The sequence below is a fragment of the Acomys russatus genome, chromosome 30 (assembly GCF_903995435.1).
Source record: "Acomys russatus chromosome 30, mAcoRus1.1, whole genome shotgun sequence".
Lineage (NCBI taxonomy): Eukaryota > Metazoa > Chordata > Mammalia > Rodentia > Muridae > Acomys > Acomys russatus.
The window spans coordinates 35,512,829-35,533,643 of record NC_067166.1 but is presented as its reverse complement, the minus strand read 5'-3'; the positions used below and the strand labels follow the sequence as shown (position 1 = coordinate 35,533,643).

General features: G+C 40.1%; 1 non-coding gene and 1 pseudogene across 1 annotated transcript; both read right to left on the bottom strand.

Annotated features, from left to right (window-relative positions):
- LOC127212405 (3-hydroxyisobutyryl-CoA hydrolase, mitochondrial-like) overlaps positions 1-20,146 on the bottom strand; it is a 65,096-nt pseudogene extending 44,950 nt beyond the window's left edge.
- LOC127212536 (small nucleolar RNA SNORA17) lies at positions 10,903-11,034 on the bottom strand. Its single transcript, XR_007833575.1, has one exon. It is a non-coding gene; the product is annotated as a small nucleolar RNA SNORA17 (small nucleolar RNA).
- Positions 20,147-20,815: the final 669 nt, after the last annotated feature.

Here is a 20,815-nt window from a genome sequence, read left to right as displayed (position 1 = left end):
CATGACAATAGTAATTCTATGTCATAATTAACTTTACATGGATTGACATTAAAAGTGGACATTTAAGGAGAACTTGGACATATAATTGAAGCCATATAAAATATTTCTTAAATAGTTGCTATGATGGCCTTGATAGTTCAGTGGTATTTGGGAGGTATTATTTGATAAATAGTAAATTAACTGAACTATTCCTCATGGTTTAACTTAGCCTTTAGAAATGCTACTGATTATAAGATCTCTATCAATATTGTCAATATTATTCATAATAACTCCTCAAATTTAAGACTTTGCTATCTGAAAAGTACTTTTACCTAGCCATAGTTTGTAACAAGTGAATTTTAAATAAACTTAAATTTGTTTTCGATGTTTTTGTAACTGCTATAGTATCAGTTTCTTTTTGACAAGTTTGCAAAGGGAAACTGAAATTAAGACCCTAACGTATCCACTGAAGAGGCTTTTCTAGAAATAGAGATTCTTAACAGAAAAAACTGAGAAAAATTAAGAAAAGGAAGGAACAAAAAATCAGAAATAATGTTCTGACCATTGGCTAGACCTGGGTAGGGGTTTAAAATTTACCGCCTGTATTGTCCTTGGCTGGTGCATTAGCTTGAGCGGGACCCCTGGGCCCAAATCTGCCTATCATAATCCCCTGGAGGGGGAAACCTGGTGGCACTCAGAGGGAGGACAGCAGGTTACCAAGAAGAGACTTGATTCCCTATGAGCAGATACAGGGAGAGGTAATCCCCCTCAGGAACAGTCATAGGGGAGGGAAATAATGGGAAAATGGGAGGGAGGGAAGAATGGGAGGATACAAAGGATGGGATAACCATTGAGATGTAACAAGAATAAATTAATTTTAAAATTAAAAAAAAAAAGGAAAAACATCAAAAAAGTCAGAAATAAATATTTATGTAGGAAAAGAAACAATGTAATAGGTCTATGTGGCAAATTCTTTGAAACTATGTGGAAATGGTGCCTAAAAATGGTAACCAGGGAAACTAGAGATGAAATACATAAAATATTGCCCTGGAAGAACTTCTAGACATGGTTTAACGGAGTGTTAACTAGTGTAACCACTGTGGAAATCAGTGTTAAATTTTCCTTGAAAAATAAGAAGTATATCTACCATATGTTCCAGCTTTACTGCCCCTGGAAATATAACCAACTGACTTAATATATTACTAAAGAAATACTTGCACATAAATGGCCATTATTGCTCTATTCATAATAATCTATTATTTGCTTTTTGGTTGCTGTCATAAAACACTATGACCAGAAGCAACTTATAAAATGAAACTTCTTTGGGTTCACAGTTTCAGACTAACAAGAGTCTGTTAAGACAGTGTGGAGTAGCAACAGGAGGTCGGCACCAACATGGAGCTAAGAGTTCCTACCTTCCAACCCAAGAGTGAATCAGAGAGTTCAAACTAGAAGTGGCACAAATCTTTAAACTCTCAAAGCCTAGGCTGGTGACATACTTCCTCCAAATTCTTCCAATTAAGCTACTCCTCCTTAACTGCCCCATACTTTGACACGTATTGGAGGCAATGTGTTGAAAAATTAAAGCCTGGGTTGGGTAGTTTCTACATAAAACACTACATTCCTCTCTTGGCCCAAGCAAACTTCAAGGCTTCAAACTTTCTGGCCAGTTTCATGCCCTGTATGCAAATATTTCACACCTCTGACATCTTCAACATTCAGATCTCCAACATAACCCACACCTCACTTTAATAGCTTCACTTAGTGGCCCTATTAGAGTTTCCTGCCTCCTCAAAGCTCGTGTACACCTCTGACATACTCAACCTAGACTCAGTAACTCTCTGAAACCACAGAAGAAAAGCCCACAAACTCTTTCGTCCTTCATGCCTCACATGCTAACAAAACTGAGCTCCAAATGGACCAAGGACAACGGCATAGGACCATATACCCTAAATAGGATTGAGGAGAACGTGAAGAATAGGCTTGGATGTGTAAGGCTCTCTCTCTCTCTCAGCCTAAGCCTGGGAAAGTGACCCAGAAAGAATTGAAGGCCAGTTTCAGTTTCTGAGATCAAGGTGGTCAACCGAGATAAACAATTTCAACTAAGGTGAACAATTCTCAGAAAAGTACCATCTGGAAAATCTCTGGAAACTCCCCAACACCCCTCCCTGCCAAGGATAGCCCCCAAGACCAATGACCCTTACAATAGCCAATAACATTTGGACAAGCACCCTTAGCGACCAACAGAGCCAATTCTAACATAGGGCACACAGCCCCTCCTAACCTTTGCGGTTTTAGTCTTTACCAGTAGCCTGTAACAGTGACTCGGTGTGCCTCCCTCCCGAGTGAGTGCTGAGGTCCCCTGACGCGCGTCAGCAATAAACCTTGTGCTTTTGCATCAACACTGTGGTCCTCGAGTGGTCTCTCGTGATGACCCCCTACCCGAGTGGACTCTATGGTCCAACATATGCATTGGTACTGGAAGCGACTTTCTCAACAGGACATTGATGGCACAAGTATTGAGATAAAAGTAATTAGTAAGTTGGAACTCATGAAGCTAGAAAGCTTCTTATGTCAAACAAAGGACACCATCATTTGAGCAAGGCATAAACCTACAAAATGGGTTTCATTTTTGTTGTTTTGAGTGCTGTGTATGCTGTAGGTATTAATTCTTACAGTTTCTTTCAAAAGTAAAGCTTGTAAATCAACAAGTTAGAGACATCATATTACAAGACTTTAAATGTGCTGTGAAAGACAGACTCAATGGAGATCTAGATGGTTCTGTGATTATTCTTTGGAAATTAAAAACTAATGTAAAAGCATTCCTTTTATGCCATAGAAAGGAACAGGACTATTTTATGTGGTACCACTTCAACATATGTAAAGGCAGCTTAGCTGATAACTATCTGCTGTGTTGACTTTTAATGTGTCCTATTGAAATACATGCATATTTTTGTCTGTAACGTCAACTTCAGACAAGAAACCTACTTTATATACTCATTATTATGAAGCCACTAAGAATATTTTGTCAACATTCCTAAGCATCTTTTCAGTACAAAAGAAAAGTAGTCAATCATACTTTCACCTAGTGTTTCCAAGTAGTAAATAGAAAAAGAAACATAGTAAACATAAACATTTAATCTAGGAAACTAACAATTAATCAAGAAAATGCCTGAAAGATTTGCCCATATGCAATCTAATGGAGGCATTTTCTCAACTGAGATTTCTTTTACCAGATACATCTAAGTTTGTCTAACATTAACAAAACCCAACTAGCAGCTACATTACTTTTTCAAAGTTATCTTAAATAAAGGCAGAGGAGAAAAACTTTAAGACCATGGAGTCTGTTTTGAGATAGGGCTCCTAATAATGTCAGAATCTACACCCACAGCACCTCCCCAACATGTCTACCCAAATATGAGCTGAGCAAAGAGGACACAAGGGAGCATGCTGCAAAGAGAAAAGTACACAAGGCCTCATACCCACACAAAGAGCTATAGGCAATAGGGGAAGGCTGGAAACAGGAGAGGTGGTCCTCTCCAGGAAAGGGCAAAGCAATTACTTATCTATCTAGTGTCAGCACTGTCCATGAAAGCATATATCCAGGTAGCACTGCGTGGACCGCGCACGCTACGTTTAGGAATAGATATGCGCTTGCATATGCATGTATGCATACAGTAACAATTACTGACAAAACAGACCACGAATTTGAAGGAGAGTGTGAAAGGGAATATGAGAGAGTTTGGAAAGAGAAAAGGGAAAGGAGAACTGTGATGATTAAATTATAACCTCAAAAATAAAATTAAAAGAAGACACTCAAAAATCAAAAAAAAAAAAAATGTTTTAAGATAAACATCATCAAGGGCCTAAAACTAACAGAAAATCTATAAAATTCATTACCGCTTTATAATTTTCTAAGACAGTGAAAATTATATGAAGTCTATTTGTTGACAAAAATAAAGACTATACTTTTTATAACTTCCTCCTCCCATCCCTCAGAAATTCAGGGAATTTGCCATCCTTTGTTTCCATTCATTTATGTTTGTTTTATGTTATTTATAATGCTTTGGGTAAGCTGTAACTTTTGACAGTTGAAAATGAGCAGAGAGAGACAAGAGAGAGAAGTGACTGCTGAATTTCAAAATATAAATTTAATCTAACAGTAACAGAAGTAACATTCAAATTCATATAACTTTACATGAAAAGTCTGCACATTGGAGGTGCTGCCTGTACTACTCAGGATGTGTGTCAGGTCGAAGGAGTGTAGCGTCCATTATGTAACTTGAAAGTAGAAGCAGCTTATAAGTAATGCACATTGTACTTTGAAAAACAAACAGACCTGCTATGTTACTGTATACAAGATATTCTGGAAATTACCTGTAGGAACCCTGCCTGCCTGTCTTGCTGTTTCATGTCCTGTTAGCATATCCACGTTTCTCTGTGGAACCCCAGCTGCCATATTACGTGCGGCAGTCTGAATACACTGTTCTTGATAATCATTGCGCCAAAGCAAATAATCACCCCCACTGAGGACTGCTCTACACATTTGTTGCCAATCACTAGGTGTTAAGAATTGTCCTGTGAAAGATTCAAAAATGGCAACTGTAAAAGGGGCACGTGGACCACAGGCCATAACTGCTTCCTTAAGCTGTTTTATGTCTTTAAACTGGAGGGCTTCATGCTGTCTCTGAGTTTGCCCTGGGTTAGTTGGGTGAGGCACTTCAACTACTGGTCAGACTACTCCCCGAGAGGGAGCAGAAGGCTTTGCCAAAGATAATTGACTTTGATAATCTGGGTTATACGCTGGGGGCCGCTCTCCTCTAGTTTCTTTTCCTTTAATCTTACACTCCTTCAACTTCTTCTTTAGGGCCCGTATCTCAGAGGTTAAAGTTGCCTCTTCCTACTCAGAATTAGAAGATATATCAGAGGCGATCTCAGACGGGGCCAAAGATTTTAGATTGCTTCTCCTGCACTTCATTTAGGGCAAGTTCCAAACTTCCTAGCTGCTCTCTTATTTTCTCATCTTCGTTCCTAAGCACATCTCTAACAAGACGCCATAACGAAAAGGTAGCAATAGGAACACTGTTGGACCCTTCATTTCGTAAAGTTCTCTGGAGATCAGACTTCACCTGATCCTAATCTTGGATATTTAGCTCTCCCGATACCATAAACTAAGGACTACTCAATTCTATTGTTTTTATAAAATCTTTAACACTCTCACGCTTAATCCCAGTGCCTTAATCCTCTAACAATCTCAATACTTGATCCACCAAAACCATGGATGAACCCAAGGCACCCATTTTCCCGGTGCCTTAATCACTAGTCCACCAGAACCGTGGACAAACCTGCGGCACCTATTTTCCCGGTGCCTTAATCACTAGCCCTCGAAAACCATGGACAAACCTGTGGCACCTATTTCCACTACACCCATTCCTACCTCCCTGAGGCGCTGGCCAGCTTCCCTGGGCGATCCGTCAGCTTCCTCCCTTCTTTCCGTGATCTCGGTGCGACCTCCACTTGTGGCGCCCACGCCACCGCAGTACCGAGTTGAGGGTAAGGGGCTGAGGATTTAACTCATGCACACATATGCACACACACACACACACACACACACACACACACACACACACACACACACACACACACACACACTAACACAGAGGGCCCTTCGTGCTAAGAGAGCAGCAGCTGCAGCAGTAGCTGCGGCAATGGTTTATTATTCTTTTCCCAGAGTTCCAAAGAGCCTTCTTATAGGCAGCCATAATCCTCCTCTCAGGTGAAATCCCTCAAGAGGTAATCACACACAGGAGGAAAAGTCTCGAGGAAGGGAGGGGCGTGTTCTCAGAGCGGTAAGCACGACTAGCTAACCAAGATAAACACAGATGTGGAAGCTGCTAGAAACAGGACATGAAACAGCAAGACAGGCAGGTAGTCCAGTCGGGCCTGGTTCCTACAATTACCAATAATTTACAACAGCCAATCTTAATAGAACTGGATAGACTACTAAGGCCCCACATTAGATATCTGAGCAAGACAGGAGGTGGCAGTATGTTGGTGCAGTCTTTTTTTTTTTTTTTTTTTTTCCATTTTACCCCTTCCTTTACTCTGCAGAATTAGTGACAGTCAATCAGTAAAACTGAATAAGCAACAAAGAGAACATGGCTAAACCAACTTACAAGAGTGATACAAAATGTTACCTTTTATATTAAAATATGTGCTACTTTGTTTAAGTTTTCACATAACATACGCAAATACCTGTCTATCAAGTAAATTACTGAATTATAAAATGAATGTATGCAACTGAGTATAATGTGTCACTATTCCTTTGGTACTTGAGTTTCAGAAATTCAGCGGTCACTTCTCTCTCTCTTGTCTCTCTTTCTCTGTTCATTTTCAACTGTCAAAAGTCACAGCTTACCCAACGCATTATAAAACAGATGACAATACCTGACTACCTCTGTGCTTACCAGTTTTAAGAAAAATTAACCCTGTGTGACTTTCTTAGGTAGTGACTTCTACACACTTAAGATAACTTAGATGTTATCATAAGCAAGAACACATTCTGAGATGAAATTCTCTTTGTGCTTGTTTTCTTACATGATCTTGTGGAAAGCTGTATTCATTTATGACTATAAACATGAATAGTAATGAAGTGTAAACATACATACACATACAAATGCACAAAATCATAGGCTTTGTTGTTTTGGAGGTAATCCTGAGAATACTAGGAATCTCTTATTGCTTGCATACTAACAGAATAATAGAGTGTTTTCAAAAACGTAAGTAAGAGGAAGGTCCAGAAGAAGATAGTCTAGAGGTAAAACAGCTAGGTCTAGCAGTTATGTGTTATTTCTTAACCGAGAAAGGTAGGTCCTCCAGGAAAGGCATGAGGAGGTGTGAAAGTAGCAACATCCTGCCTCCAGGGTGAAAGGTGGAGAAAATGCCATAAATTTTTTTTAATTTTTTATTAATTTATTCTTGTTACATCTCAATAGTTATCCCATCCTTTGTATCCTCCCATTCTTCCCTCCCTCCCATTTTCCCCTTATTCCCCTCCCCTATGACTGTCCCTGAGGAGGACTTCCTCCCCCTGTATATGCTCATAGGGTATCAAGTCTCTTCTTGGTAGCCTGCTATCCTTCCTCTGAGTGCCACCAGGTCTCCCCATCCAGGGGACGTGGTCAAATATGAGGCACCAGAGTACGTGTGAAAGTCAGACCCCGCTCTCCACTTGGCTGTGGAGACTGTTCTGCCCATTGGCTATATCTGGGTAGGGGGTTGAAGTTTAAAAGGCACTAGGAACTTATTCAGATGCCAAAGGGAATCTGTAGAAGAATTCATTGGGTTCACTATATGAGAAATACAGTGTCCAAGGTTCGTGTACACTATGTGAGAAACTCAGGGTTCTCTGGCTTATTGACTGGGTTCATTTACTTAGTGCATTTCCTCCGTAGGTAAATAGGCACAGCACAGACAAATGCAAGAACAAGTCCAAACACATGCATCCCCACCTACAACACAATGAAATAGTTACAGTAAACAAAGAATTCTTTTAATGAGAAATCATTATAAATAGTATCACTTCCTTGAATTTGTAGTGACACTACTATTTAATAAAACAAAATATTGTATTAAATTTAATAATGTATACATTTATGAACCATTTTCCCATACTAGAAAATAATCTTTTACATGGAATAATGTTACTCAAGGCAAACGCTGAACTACCTACAGTTAAACAGGAAATGGGGGGCTTTATTGAATTCTATCACAATAGAAGAAAAAAGCTGTTAAGGGCTGAAGGATGGTACTATATAGGAGAGGATTATAAGCCTTCTGCGTGTGATGACAAGTTTCCCTCAGAGGAAAAGTCTTTCTTTTCAAACTTTCATGACAGGAGATAGTTTTACACTTTGAGAAAAGCAACTACTGACTGAAGACCCTCCTCTCCCACAGGACCCTTCTGTGGTTAAAAAACACCCACCAAGAAGCTTTTTAAAAGTTTTACAAGTTAATAGACAGAGTAAGGACTTGCCCTAACAAGCTTAAATAACTGTTTTTGGTTTTTTTGGTTTTTTGTTTTTGTTTTTGTTTTTTTGTTTTTGGTTTTGGTTTTGGTTTTGGTTTGGTTTGGTTTTTCAAGACAAAGTCTCTCAGTGTAGCCTTGGCTGTCCTGGACTCACTTTGTAGACCAGGCAGGCCTCCAACTCACAGCAATCTGCCTACCTCTGCCTCCCAAGTGTTGGGATTAAAGGCATGTGTCACCCTGCCTGGCCTCTTGGATAAAAATTTAAGGAACAGTGTTTTGGGACCCATTTCAGATCATAGCCTGGATAGTATCTAAGCAGGGCCACCATGATCATTCTACCAAAAAACAAACAAAAATAAACCTTCCATTTATTTTCAATTACAGATGGATATGAATATCTTTTTCTTTTCACTCTGAGTATCACAGTAATTACTAACATCTGAATATTTTTGAAATTAGTAGTAAAACCACAATTTCATATTTAGGTACAGGGCAGAAGTTTTTTAACTTATATTGATGTTTTGCGGATCTACTATATCCACATGGTTAATGAATTATTTTCTATTCAAATTGAGACAAGCAAAGAAAACAGGCAAAGCAAGAGACACTGGATTTTAAACACTTGAAAGAGACTTAATTGTTTTTATTGTGGTATTTGCTTCTTAAAAGGACTATCAATATTCTCAGAAAAATAACTTAATTTTGAGTATATTATCATAACATAAACAGGCAACAAAGCATTTTAATGAATATAATGTAAAAGTCAGATTTCTATTTTTCTAATTTGGAGCTCCTTTCAAGGTAAAATATAATTGAATTATGAGAATGAAAGTTACCTAAAGAAGTAATATTTTAAACTATTTTATTGGTTTATGAAGTTCACATCATACTCCCCTTTGCTGCACATCTCTCCCTCCCTACATACCCACTCTCTACCCTGCAATCACACACACACACACACACACACACACACACACACCAGAAGAAAAACCTCTCATTGTGAAAGCTATAGTGTGTTATAATGTTTTCCACAGTATAGACTTCTGTCTACACTTCTTTGCTTGCACATGTTCATTGCAATGACTTGTTGATGTGATATAAGACCTATGGCTTATGCAACTCTGTCAATACTGGAACCTCACTGGGATTCCTCTCTGATATCCTGCTGTTGTCCTCTGTCATGGAGATGCTGTACTTTTGGATCTGTAGAACCAGCCCCGTCATGCATCAAACATTTCGATGATGGAATAGATGCTGGGGTGATTCAATTTAAAGCCTAGGATCTGGGCCTGAGAGGTATCTGAGATGTTCATCCCTCCAGCTTTCCTGCTCTGATGTCCTCAGGGCTGGCTCACCAGCAACTCCTGCTACCACAGCCAACTCTACTCTACTTGCCAGAAGAGGTGCAGGGCCCACTCTTCTGAGTGTTGCAGCAGGGTAAAGGACATGGCCAGTTCTCCCACTCTCATGTCCCTGGGGCTAGTTCTCCTGCCTCCCATGAATGTCAAGGGATGAGGGAGGGAAAGAAGGCATCTCTTCCTTGTTTATGGCATCTTTCAGCAGACAAGAGGCAGGTCTAGCTCTCCCACACTCACACCCTCAGGTAGGCTTACCCACGATGCCCACATCCAGGACTAGCTATACTGTGCTGCCTAGGCAAGGTGCAAAGTATGCTCCCCTAAGTACTGCAGCCAAAGAGAAGCAGGGGTAGCTCTCCTCCAAGCTGCATGCGGCAAGGGAAATGGAGGGAGGAGCCATCTCTTCCTCACCCAGATCAGCAAACAAGTTGTGGGGCCAGCTTTCCTATGCTCCTGCCCTTGGAGTTGACTTGCCCACATCCCTGCCACTAGCTTCAGTTCTATTGTGCTGTCCAGGCAAGGAGCAGGAACAGGTCGCCCACTCTGATGACCTTGGGCACTGTTCGCTTGCCTGCTGTAGGTGGCAAGGGGCAGGGGGTGGGGCCATCTTTCCTTTGCCCATGTCATCACATGGCAGACAAATGGTGAGGCCAGCTCGCCCACACTCACCTTCTCGGGCTGCCTCATCCAGTACTTCTGCATCCAGGACTAGCTCTACTATGCTGCCCAGGTGAGATAAAGCCAATGCCCCCCGACTCCCACTCTCCCCAGTGCTGCAGCCAGTGAAAGGGAAGGCTAGCTCTCCTCCTATCCTGACACCAGGGCCAGTGCTCCAACACGAAGAGTATATCTCTCCCTCGTCGATGTCACTGTACAGGAAGGAGACGGGTGGCAGGGCGAGGTCTCTCACTCATACTCCCAAATGAGCGGGACCGGCTGCTGCTGCAGCATCAAAAACCTGTATGTGGCCTCTGGTGACAGCAAAGTTCAGGACCCCATCATAGTCCCAGGTGGCATCCTCTGCTATTCACTTCAGTCTGTTCCCCATCACCCTCAAGTCGCCAGTTCTACCTTTATTGCATCCACATCCTTCCGTTTCTCTTTCTTTCCCATTTCTCCACCATTTCCTTGCTCTTCTCAGTGGTGATGGGGTCTCTGCGTGTCTGGGATCATCTCAGGAATGGTCTCAAGAATGTTATACCCCACTCATTCATTATGGCACTGGGCAACAGTCATGTCTGCCACGGTCTACAGCATCTCCCCCAGGCCTGTGTGGCGGTGACTAGTGGCCGCCCCAAACTATCTCCCTGCCCAGGTCCCATAGAGCCAATCTGGTGGTCATCTCGGGCTCGCTCCTTGCCTGACCCACTCAAGTGACCCCATCTGAGGTTGGTCTGTGGTAGGCTCACTCCTGCCTAGGGGCCCTCAGTACCAGCCTGTGCTCTACTAATCACCGGCTTGCTCCTGGTTCTGGGAGCTTCCATAGCCTGCATGGCACTGAACTAGTAGTCATCTCAGGCTCGTTTTTTTTCAGGGACTGTTAGGCTATTAATTATTCAAATGTTCACAGGTCAGAACACTGAGCATAGACATAGCCTCTCTCCTCCCTACCGCCTTCTGACCCACATGTGACACAGCAGCTACACCTGCAGCACTTCTAGGGGCAAGCATCAGTTAATTTTTAAACAAAAATCTATGTTAAAACTGGAAAATGTGTGGTTATAACCACTACTGATGATTGTAGAAATCAGTATGTTAAGAATTAACCAAATTCCTTAGTTGGCACTCTTCAGTATCCTGATGTCAGAAGAGAGAAGACACAAAATTAAAACTAGCTGGAATAAGACAGGATTAATGAACCAGGAACTTACAGACAACACAGGGTTGTTATTTTTTTTGTCAATTTTTGAGGGAATAAAATTATTAATTAGGAGTTTGGGGGAGACAGCTCAGTGCTTTAAAGTACATGCTGCTCTTCCAGAAGATGCAGGTTTGGTTCTCAGCATCCACATGGCAGTTTGCAGCAATATGGAACGTCGCTTCCTGTGGACCCAGTGCTCTCTTTTGCAACCTGTGGATATCAGGCATCTACATTATATGTGCGTGTCTGCAGGTCAAGCATATACACATAAACATTTTTAGAGATGCCAATCTTATTTGCCTTCATAAAATGTTTGAACATAGTTTCTGCAATTTTTGAGTGCAAGTTGAAATCTCTAAAAACATCACTCAAGGAGACTACTACAGAGTTTTGTCTGTTACTTTCAGAAAGCTCTTGTCTCCTCCCTCCATCACACACACAAAGAATGCACTGGACAATTTCTCTCATGAGAAATGGAGTTGGAGGTGGGATTCCATTTCAAACATCAGATAGCGCTATACAGAATGACTCATGGATTTTTTTTTCACCAAGACGTGACAGTCTATTATAAACACACACAAAAATTAGTAAACTACTGCACAGTATCCTAATGTTTGGGGAGTTCTTGTTTGTTAGGTGTTTTTTTTTTTCAAGCACTGGAATCAAAGCTACATTCATTGAAGCCATGTGCTTTCCTCACAAGACAACCATGCTTTTACTACTGTGGTGAGTATTCTTGCTTTGATATCTTGCTTCAGATTTAACTTCAGACTCTTATCTGCATTATGACCCCATCTGAACAAGACATCATAAAAAAGAGAAGAGCCCTGTGAAGTGGAGAGCATAAGAAGCCAAAATTATTCTACACGTACAAGAGGTAGACTAGCCACGTACTGCAGTTCAGAGTCTTAGAAGACGGAGGTCTTCTTGGAAAAGGAGGAACCCAGGTAGCTGTGTGAAGACTCAGGTCACTCCAAAGGACAAAGCCCAATCCACTTTGTCACTCTGCTACATATGCCTTTCAAGATCTTCAATCCAATTCGATCGGAAAAGAAGCAAGCCGAGAAATGGTACCTACTTCTGAGGCCCATTTGAGTAGCACTGTTTCCCCAGCGTATAACTTCAAATGAGAGCTTCACTTTCATGTCAATCATGGTTTCTGTCTGGAAAGACTAAGAATAAAGGAAACTTGTACTAAAGGCCCAAAGAAGTAAGAGTGCACACAACTGCATAAACAGTGGTGGTCCTGGTAAGTGCTGTGCAGCCATCTCTGGAATGTAAAGTTTCCCACCTTTTCCTTCCATTTCTTCCTCCTAATCATCTTACATGCTAGTATTCCTTCATATTCATGTGACACAGCACAGCAAAGTGTCTGGTACCAATTGATGCTCTTTCTAAGGGAAGGCTAAGAAATGTGTGGTCCACAGCTCTAGCTTCTCTAGGGCAACCCACACTCCTAAAAAGACTAAATTGCCAACTGGAGAAACTAGAAGAAGGTAATGTTTGCTTTCTTCTTATTTTAGTTTCCTTTCTCCCTTTCACTTGTTTCTTGTTTTACCAAAGTTAATTCATCTGGGAGATAACCTGTGACTTGGCTGCTCCTAGCAACAAACCATTCTCCAGGCTTCCTTGTGCATCCAAAACCTCTTACCAGGAGGAAGGAAACCCTATAAGTAATTCCTCTACATGCAGAGTATTTCTTGCAGTGATTCAGAGCTCTGTAGTTTAGAAGGTAGTATGATGTTGCTTTCCACACATGAATAGGTATATATTTCAAGTAAAAAATATATACATATATATAATATTATGTGAAAATACATATTATCAGAAAGATGTGATGGATAGTGTGGACTTTAGTGAACACAGTAGGTAATGCTCTCCTGCTATAACCCTAACAATATCACACAGAAGAGCACTTCTGAAAATTTAATCTTTCATTATAGGAATTCCACCATGGCTGTAAACTTCTTAATTATTTTCACTTTGTTTTATAAATTGGTCTTCTTTCTTCAACTAGCCATTTTTTTTAACTCCCTTAAATTATATATATAGGCTTAACCTGGGAGATCCCTGAAGTACCAAGAAACAGCTGCACAATTGAAACAAATGAAAATTTCAACTGGTTTTCTTTAGAATATTTTAAATGCTTGGCTTATTCAATGTATCAGTCATTTTATTTTTATGTTTTAAAATATTTTCTTTACTTTAATTTTATTTTTTATATTTTTATTCTCTCCAGCAGTTCTCTTGATATTTTATACTGAGATTAAATACCTTGAAATTCTCCTTCTTTTTGATAACTCTGGGTTTCTCTGCCTTGTGGATACTCCATGCAGATATTTCTCATCCCCTCAGCTGAGTGTGGACAATTTGAGTGAACAACATATTTCTCTATATATGATGGCCTTTTCCTTTTCTTTTTTGGGAAGTAAATGGGCTTGAAGCATATCCTCTTTTGGCCTTCATTAATCCTCAGTGATACCCATGATGTGGGCTCATCTCTCGAGGTGGAACCCAGTGCAGTACACACTTTGATGTAGCTCCACACCGTGGACCATTCTTCCAGCACACCAACACAGTGCAGATGGAATCATAATGGAAGTCATAAATATTGAGACTGTTGGCTGCTGGTAGAGCTTCTGTAGTACTTTACCGAGAAGGTCATAGAGTGGTTTCAAATCACACAGACATATCATATTTCAATATCAATAGATTTTTATGACTCAAATGGCTCAAAAAGTAGCTTATATTTGAGGAATTTGGAAATATACTGAAATATTAAAAAGATTGCACGTTATTAAAGAACATCTTAAGAAATTACTGTGAATTCACAAATGACAAACTTGTACAATCTTCATGAGAATTGTATAAAAGACTTGAGACACAAACAAATCTAAAATGTGACAAACTGCTTAATTCAGGCATATTACATCTTTTTGTTTGTAGACAAATAATGCATACACACATCATGATATAAAAGCATCTCAATGTGTGCTGCTGCCATTTTAGTTTAATGTGCATTAAAGAATGTCTTCATTCCTATAATCATTGACAATCCAATATTGTCTTTTTCTGGTCTTACATGTGTGGAATCAAGCGTCCTGATTTTTTAGTGTCTGCCGCCATTTCTCATGTATAAATATAATCTTGAGGAAACTTCCAAATTTCATCTTCTGTGCATATCTTATTAGCACAGAGCCATTTTTTAAAACAGTATTTTTTTTCAATCTCTAAATTTCCCTTATTATGGTATCCTATTTCACTCAAGGATAAAACGATATAAAAAAAATAGCAACTCTTTATATAAGTAGTAAAAAACATGGTGGTAGGTGTTTGCTCCGATATGGAACAAAATATGCTCCCTTGAAAGCTCCAGAAGCAAATACATTTCTAAGGAAAATGTATAGGATATTTGCCTTTTAATGAAAAGCAAAACAAGCTATGTGTAGAAAGTTTCAAGAAGACTATAATTAATGAGCAAGTAGTTACTTGACATTTAACACACAACAAATAATATCTGATACTTTTCAAATTTTTGTTCCATATATTTTTAGATTAGGACATAATTCACATAAGACAAATGGGTTTTTAAGGAAACTAAAATTCTCACATTTTCTCTCGTACACTTCAGCCACAGTTTCCACTCTCTCCACTCTTCCCAGCTTCCCCCCAATCCCTCTGTCCCCAATGTCTGCTCCCCCTCCATCTTCATTTAGAAAAGAATAGCGCTCCAAAAGACAACAACCAAACACAATAACACAAAACACAGTAAGACGAAGCAAAACCCCTCACACCTAGGCTAGACAAGCAATACAGTGGAAAGAAAAGAGTCCCAAGAGCAGGCACAAGAATCAAAGACACGTCCTCTCCCACAATTTTAAGTCCCAGAAAAATACCAAACTAACGGCCATAACATATAGGCAGAAGACCTAGGAAAGACCCATGTGAGCTCCATGCTTGCAGCTTTGGTCACTGTGAGACCATATGCACCCTACTTAGTGGAATCAGTGGGTCATGTTCTCCTGGTGTCCTCCATCCCCTTTGACGCCCATGGTTTTTTTTTCTCCCCATTGTCTGCGGGGTTCCATGAATCTGAGGGGAGGGACCTGATGGAGACCTCCAATTTAGACTCTCTTTGCATAATGTCTGGCTGTGGGTTTCTGTATGCCCTCCCATCAGATGTGAGAGGAAGACTCTCTGATGACTACTGGACAAGACACTGACCTATGAGTATGGCAGAATATCATTGACAATTATTACTTTTTATTTTGGACCAATCATGCTTGGTTCTACCCTAGATCTCTACTCTATCCAGTCTCTGGTTACTGGCCATCCAAGAAGGTTTGGATATGGACTTCCTCTAATGGAGCAAACCTCAAGTTAAATTGACACTGATTGGCTGCACCTACAACTTCTGTTCCACCATTGCCCCAGCATATCTTGCAGGAAGGAAAGATTGTAGGTTGAGGTTTTTGTGCCTGGGGTCATATCCAGGCTTCTCTTGGTAGCCTGCAGAGTGTCTTCTTGCACCACAGAGGCTAGAATGTATGGGTGAAGAGTCCATGCAGACTCCAGCTCAACCTCTCCACAGTCAATAATTTATGTGGATGCTTTCCTTGGCAACATTGCCCCAATTTCAGTTTGCAGAGATCAACCCTCTGTCCTAGGATCGGCCTAGGGAGTTTTGGAATCTCCACTGGACCCTCTCAGCCAACAAGTCAACCAAATGCAAACCAGTCCCACCACTGGCAGCCTTACCTGGCTTCAAGAGATGGCTGGTTGAGACTTCTAATCCCCCATTACCAGAAGTCCTCAGGAGGATCACCCTCATAGATTCTAGGAAGTTTTCATTGTACCATCTCTACATCCCCCTCCAAAGGCCCCCTTATTTCAGCTATTTTTCCCTGGTTCTCCCTCTGTCCCTCCCATTTCCCTACTCAACCTGATCCTTTCAACTCTTGACCCCTTCCATGCTCAGTCCACCCTTAAAATAAAATCTATTCTATTTCTCCTTCCCAGGGATATCTTTGTGACCCCCCCACCCTAGAGACCTCCTTTTGATCTAACATCTCTGGGTCTATGGATTGAAGTTTGGTTATTTATTTACTTAACAGCTAGGATACACTTATATGTTAAAACATACCGTATTTGTTTTTCAGGGTGAGGGTTATCGCACTCAGGATGATTTAGTTTTTTAGTTCCATCCATTTGTCTGCAAGTTTTTATGATATTTTTTTTAACAGGTGAGTAATAATCCATCGTGTGCCACATCTTCTTTATCCATTCTTCAATTGAGGGATATCTAGGTTGTTTCCAGTCTCTGGTTATTCTGAATAAACTTACACTGAACATAGTTAAGCAGAACCTGGAAGGGACATGAGCTCTACAAAGAGATCCAGGCAGAGGGAGGGGATGCTGCAGAGACTGATGCAACAACCAAGGATCATGCACGGTGAGGACCTAGAACCTTGCTCAAATGTAGTCAGCAGGCAGCACAATCTCCTTGTGGGTTCCATAATATGAGGAGTAGGGACTACTTCTGACATGGACTCTGGTATGCACTCTTTATAAACACTTTCTCCTGGTAGGGCAGCCTTGCCAGCCCACAGAGAAAAAGCATGTAGGCAATTTTGATGAAACTTGAGAGGCTGGGGTCAGATGATAAGGGAGAAGGGCTCCCCCTTTTTGAACACTAGGGGATTGGGGAGAAGGAATGGAGGATGGAGTGTAGGACCAGGAAGAGATGAGCGAGGAGCTACAATCAGGATGTAAAGTGAATAAATTAAAAATAAAAAAGAACAAAAAGGAAAAGAAAAAAAAAAAGAAAGAAAGAAAGGAGCCTGACAAGGATAAGTGCATATATAAAACTTCCAAAGAACAAATTTAATCTATAAAACTTTTAAATTATAAAAAAAGAAAATTATTTTATAGTCTGTACCTCATTTCTTAATTGGATTATTTGGTTTTTTTTAATATCTAGTTTTTTGAGCTCGCTATATATTTTGCTTATTAATCCTCTATGGGATGTGGAGTTGAAAGTTTTTTCCCATTCTGTAGGTTTCTGCTTTTGTTTTTGTTTTTGTATAATTTTTGTTTTCTTGTTATTCTTTATTCTTTATTAAGAGTTGGCTTATGGAGGACACACGGGATGGGATAGCCATTGAGATGTAACAAGAATAAATTAATAATAAAAATAAATAAAATAAAATAAATAAAAAAGAGTTGGCTTATATTCATTATGTATTCAAAGTGTACATTTCAGACCTTTTGTTTCATATGTACAGTTGGACCACCAACACCAACCAGTTCAGTCGTCATGCCAACAAAATCCTACAGCTTTACTGTCCCTCTTATTGAAAACATATTCTTTTCATACAGTTTATCCTGATTATAGTTTTCCCGTCTTCTACTCCCCCCCGACGCACTACCACCCCAATTCTGATTCATTCACTTTCTGTTTCTCATTAGAGAAAAACAGGCTTCTGTGAGATTACAGCTAAACACGACAAAATAAAATATAATAAGGTAAAACAAAACCATCACACTGCAGTTGGCCAAGGCAAGACAGCAGAAGGAAAAGAGCCCAAGAAGAAGCACCAGATTCACTTGTTTACACACTCAGGAGTTACATAAAAATACTAAACTGGAAGCTATAATACATATACAGAGGACCAGGTACAGACTCATTTAGGTACCATCCTTGCTCCTTCAGACGCTGTAAGGTCTGGGGCATTGCTCTGTTAATTTAGAGGACCATTCTCTCCTGATGTCCTCAATCCCTACTTCCTCTTCTGTGGGGTTCCTTTAGCTCTGAGGGGTAAGATTGGATGGAGATATCCCATTTAGAGCTCTGTGTCCCCATGCCCCTAGACCTGGGTGTCTCTGTATTTGTTCCCTTATACTTCAGAAGGAAACTACTTTGATGATGGCTGAATAAGGCTGTGACATAGTAGTATAGATCCTAATATCATTATGAGTCATTTTATCACTACATTTTTTCTAATCAGTAGTATTTGGCTTTATCTTAGGTCTACTGGCTACTCAGTCTATGGTTCTAAGTGGTATAAGTACTGTCAAATATGGATTCCATCTTGTGTAGTAGGCTTTAAATCAAACCAGATGTTAGTTGGTTACTACCACAACAAGCTTAGTGCTACCATTAACCTAGTATATTTGCAGGCAGGACAGATTATAGTTCAAAATATTTGTTCATGAGTTCGTGTTTTATTTGCTGTCATGCTCAATTGAGAAATATTAATAATCCAGGATCAGAAAGAAAATAAAGTGGTTTTGTTCAAGAAAAAAATTCTGTTTTTTTGAGACAGGGTTTTTATGTGTAGTCTTGGCTGTCCTGGACTCACTTTGTAGACCAGGCTGACCTCAAACTCACAGCAATCTGCCTGCCTCTGCTTCCAGAGTGTTGGGCCTAAAGCATGTATCCCCATGCCCGGCTATTCAAGAAAATTTAAGACTTCAGAAATGAAGAGAAATTTGTGTGAGGTATCATAGTAGTTTCAATCTTGATGAAATGGGAAAATCTTTATTTTATTAGAAGAGCAAGACATAAAGTCAAGTTTGTGTAAAAAGTTAGTAGCTGCATAGGGTAAATGCTTTTTCTTTACAGTGCACCTAATTATTAATACCCAAGATCCCATTGCATACATAGTGTTAGAGAGCTCGGAAATACCACTCAAGTATTCAAATTTTTGATGTATAAATGACCTTTTGTGTTGAGGATAACTATAAAATGAGGAAAAGAAGTTTGCCTAAATCATTAATCAAAATGCATCCAAAACTATTGTGAGCTTGTGATGTCATCTTGGACCACAATTTGCTGAGCAATAATGATGGCCTTAGTAAGGGTTTCATTGCTATGAAGAGAAACCATAACCACAGCAACACTTATAAAGGAAAACATTGAGTTAAAGCTGGCTTAGCATTTTGGAACTTTTGTCCATTATCATCACAGTGGGAAGCAAGCAGATGCGGTGCTGGAGAGCTCTACATGGTCTCTGTCTGTAGGCAACAGAAGGGGACTGTCCCAACACGGAGAATAGCTTGAGCACATATGAGACCCAGCTCTGCTCCACGGGGAAAAGCTTCCTCCAACAAGGCCACACCTACTCCAACCAGGCCACAGGTCCTAATAGTGCCACTCCTTTTGGGTTAAGTACTCAAACCACGAGTCTGTGGAAGCTACACACCTATTCAAACCAAAACTATCTACTCCCTGGGCCTCATAGGCTTGTATTTAGTTCAACTTCAAAAGTCCCCATAGGCTTGCTTAAGACTCAAACTTGCTTAAAACTCAAAAATTCAAAGTCTTTCCTGGATCTATGCAATCTATATTGGCACAAATTCTAATCCCCTATTAAGAACAAAACAAAACAAAACAAAACAAAAAAAAACCAGGCCAAATACTTCCAATATATAATGACACAAGATATATATTATCATTGTCATTCCAAAATACAATAAATACTGGACCAATGATTGAAAACCATCTGGGAAAATTCCAACCACTGTAAATCCATGTCTGGTGTCAAAATGCTCTTCAGATCCACAACTCCTTTCAACTTTTTGACTGCAACATACTTCTTTCTCTTCAACTAGTTTCACTCTCTGTTAGCACCTTTCCTTAGCAAGTATTCCACGTCTCTGGCATTTCTAACATCCCATACAGAGACACCTGTGAGACATTTCGGTCTCAGCAATTTTCCTTCATTGCATAGGGAAATTCCACAACCCTTTTTTTTTCTATCCCTTGATTCTAAAGCCATAACCTTGTGGCCAAAGTTCTTCTGCTTTCCGGGCTGGAAGATGATGCCCTTGTTCAATTGCATCTTGCCCAACTTTCCGTTTTCCACGGTTTCCTTCGCTGCCTAAGCGTGGCTGTCCTGTAATTTGCTCTGTGACCATGCTGACTTTGACTTCAGATATTTGCATGTCTCTGTCTCCTTAGTGCTAGAATTAAAGTCATGGAAAGCATGGACCTAAATTTTTCTTTAATTCCTTCTCACAGGTAGACGTTTATATGGGTGAGATCTTGCTCAGAAGTCACCACTTCCTTAAATCCTTTTAATACCTTTAATCTGTTTATCTCCTTGAGTATGAGATTTAGCTCAATTTCACTTCCTGGTAGCCTTTTATTCCTTGAACCAAATTTTTTTTTAATTTTTCCTTTATTATCTTACTGTATTTCATCAAAATGCTTTTCATAAGCATGAACTACCGCAGGACAAAGTCTATGCTAGGCTCTTTTGCAATTTTTTTTTTTGCCAATGTAATTAATCTAAATCTTTTCACCTTGATCCTCCTCCACAGACCCTTCAGCTGTAATAAGCAGCCACATATTTCATCAAAATATCACAAGAATGATGTCTAGGCTCCATACTAAAATTTTTCTCCTCTGAAAGCCCTTGAGGCAGACTCCCGTAGTCCGAGTCACCCTCAGCACCTGTGTCTTTTAACCTTCAACTAGAATGACCCACTAAGCATCACTTAAAGCATCCCACTGCTTTCCTAATCCAAAACCCCAAAATCCACATTCCTCCAAACAAAAGCGTGGCCATGCCTCTCCCAGAAATA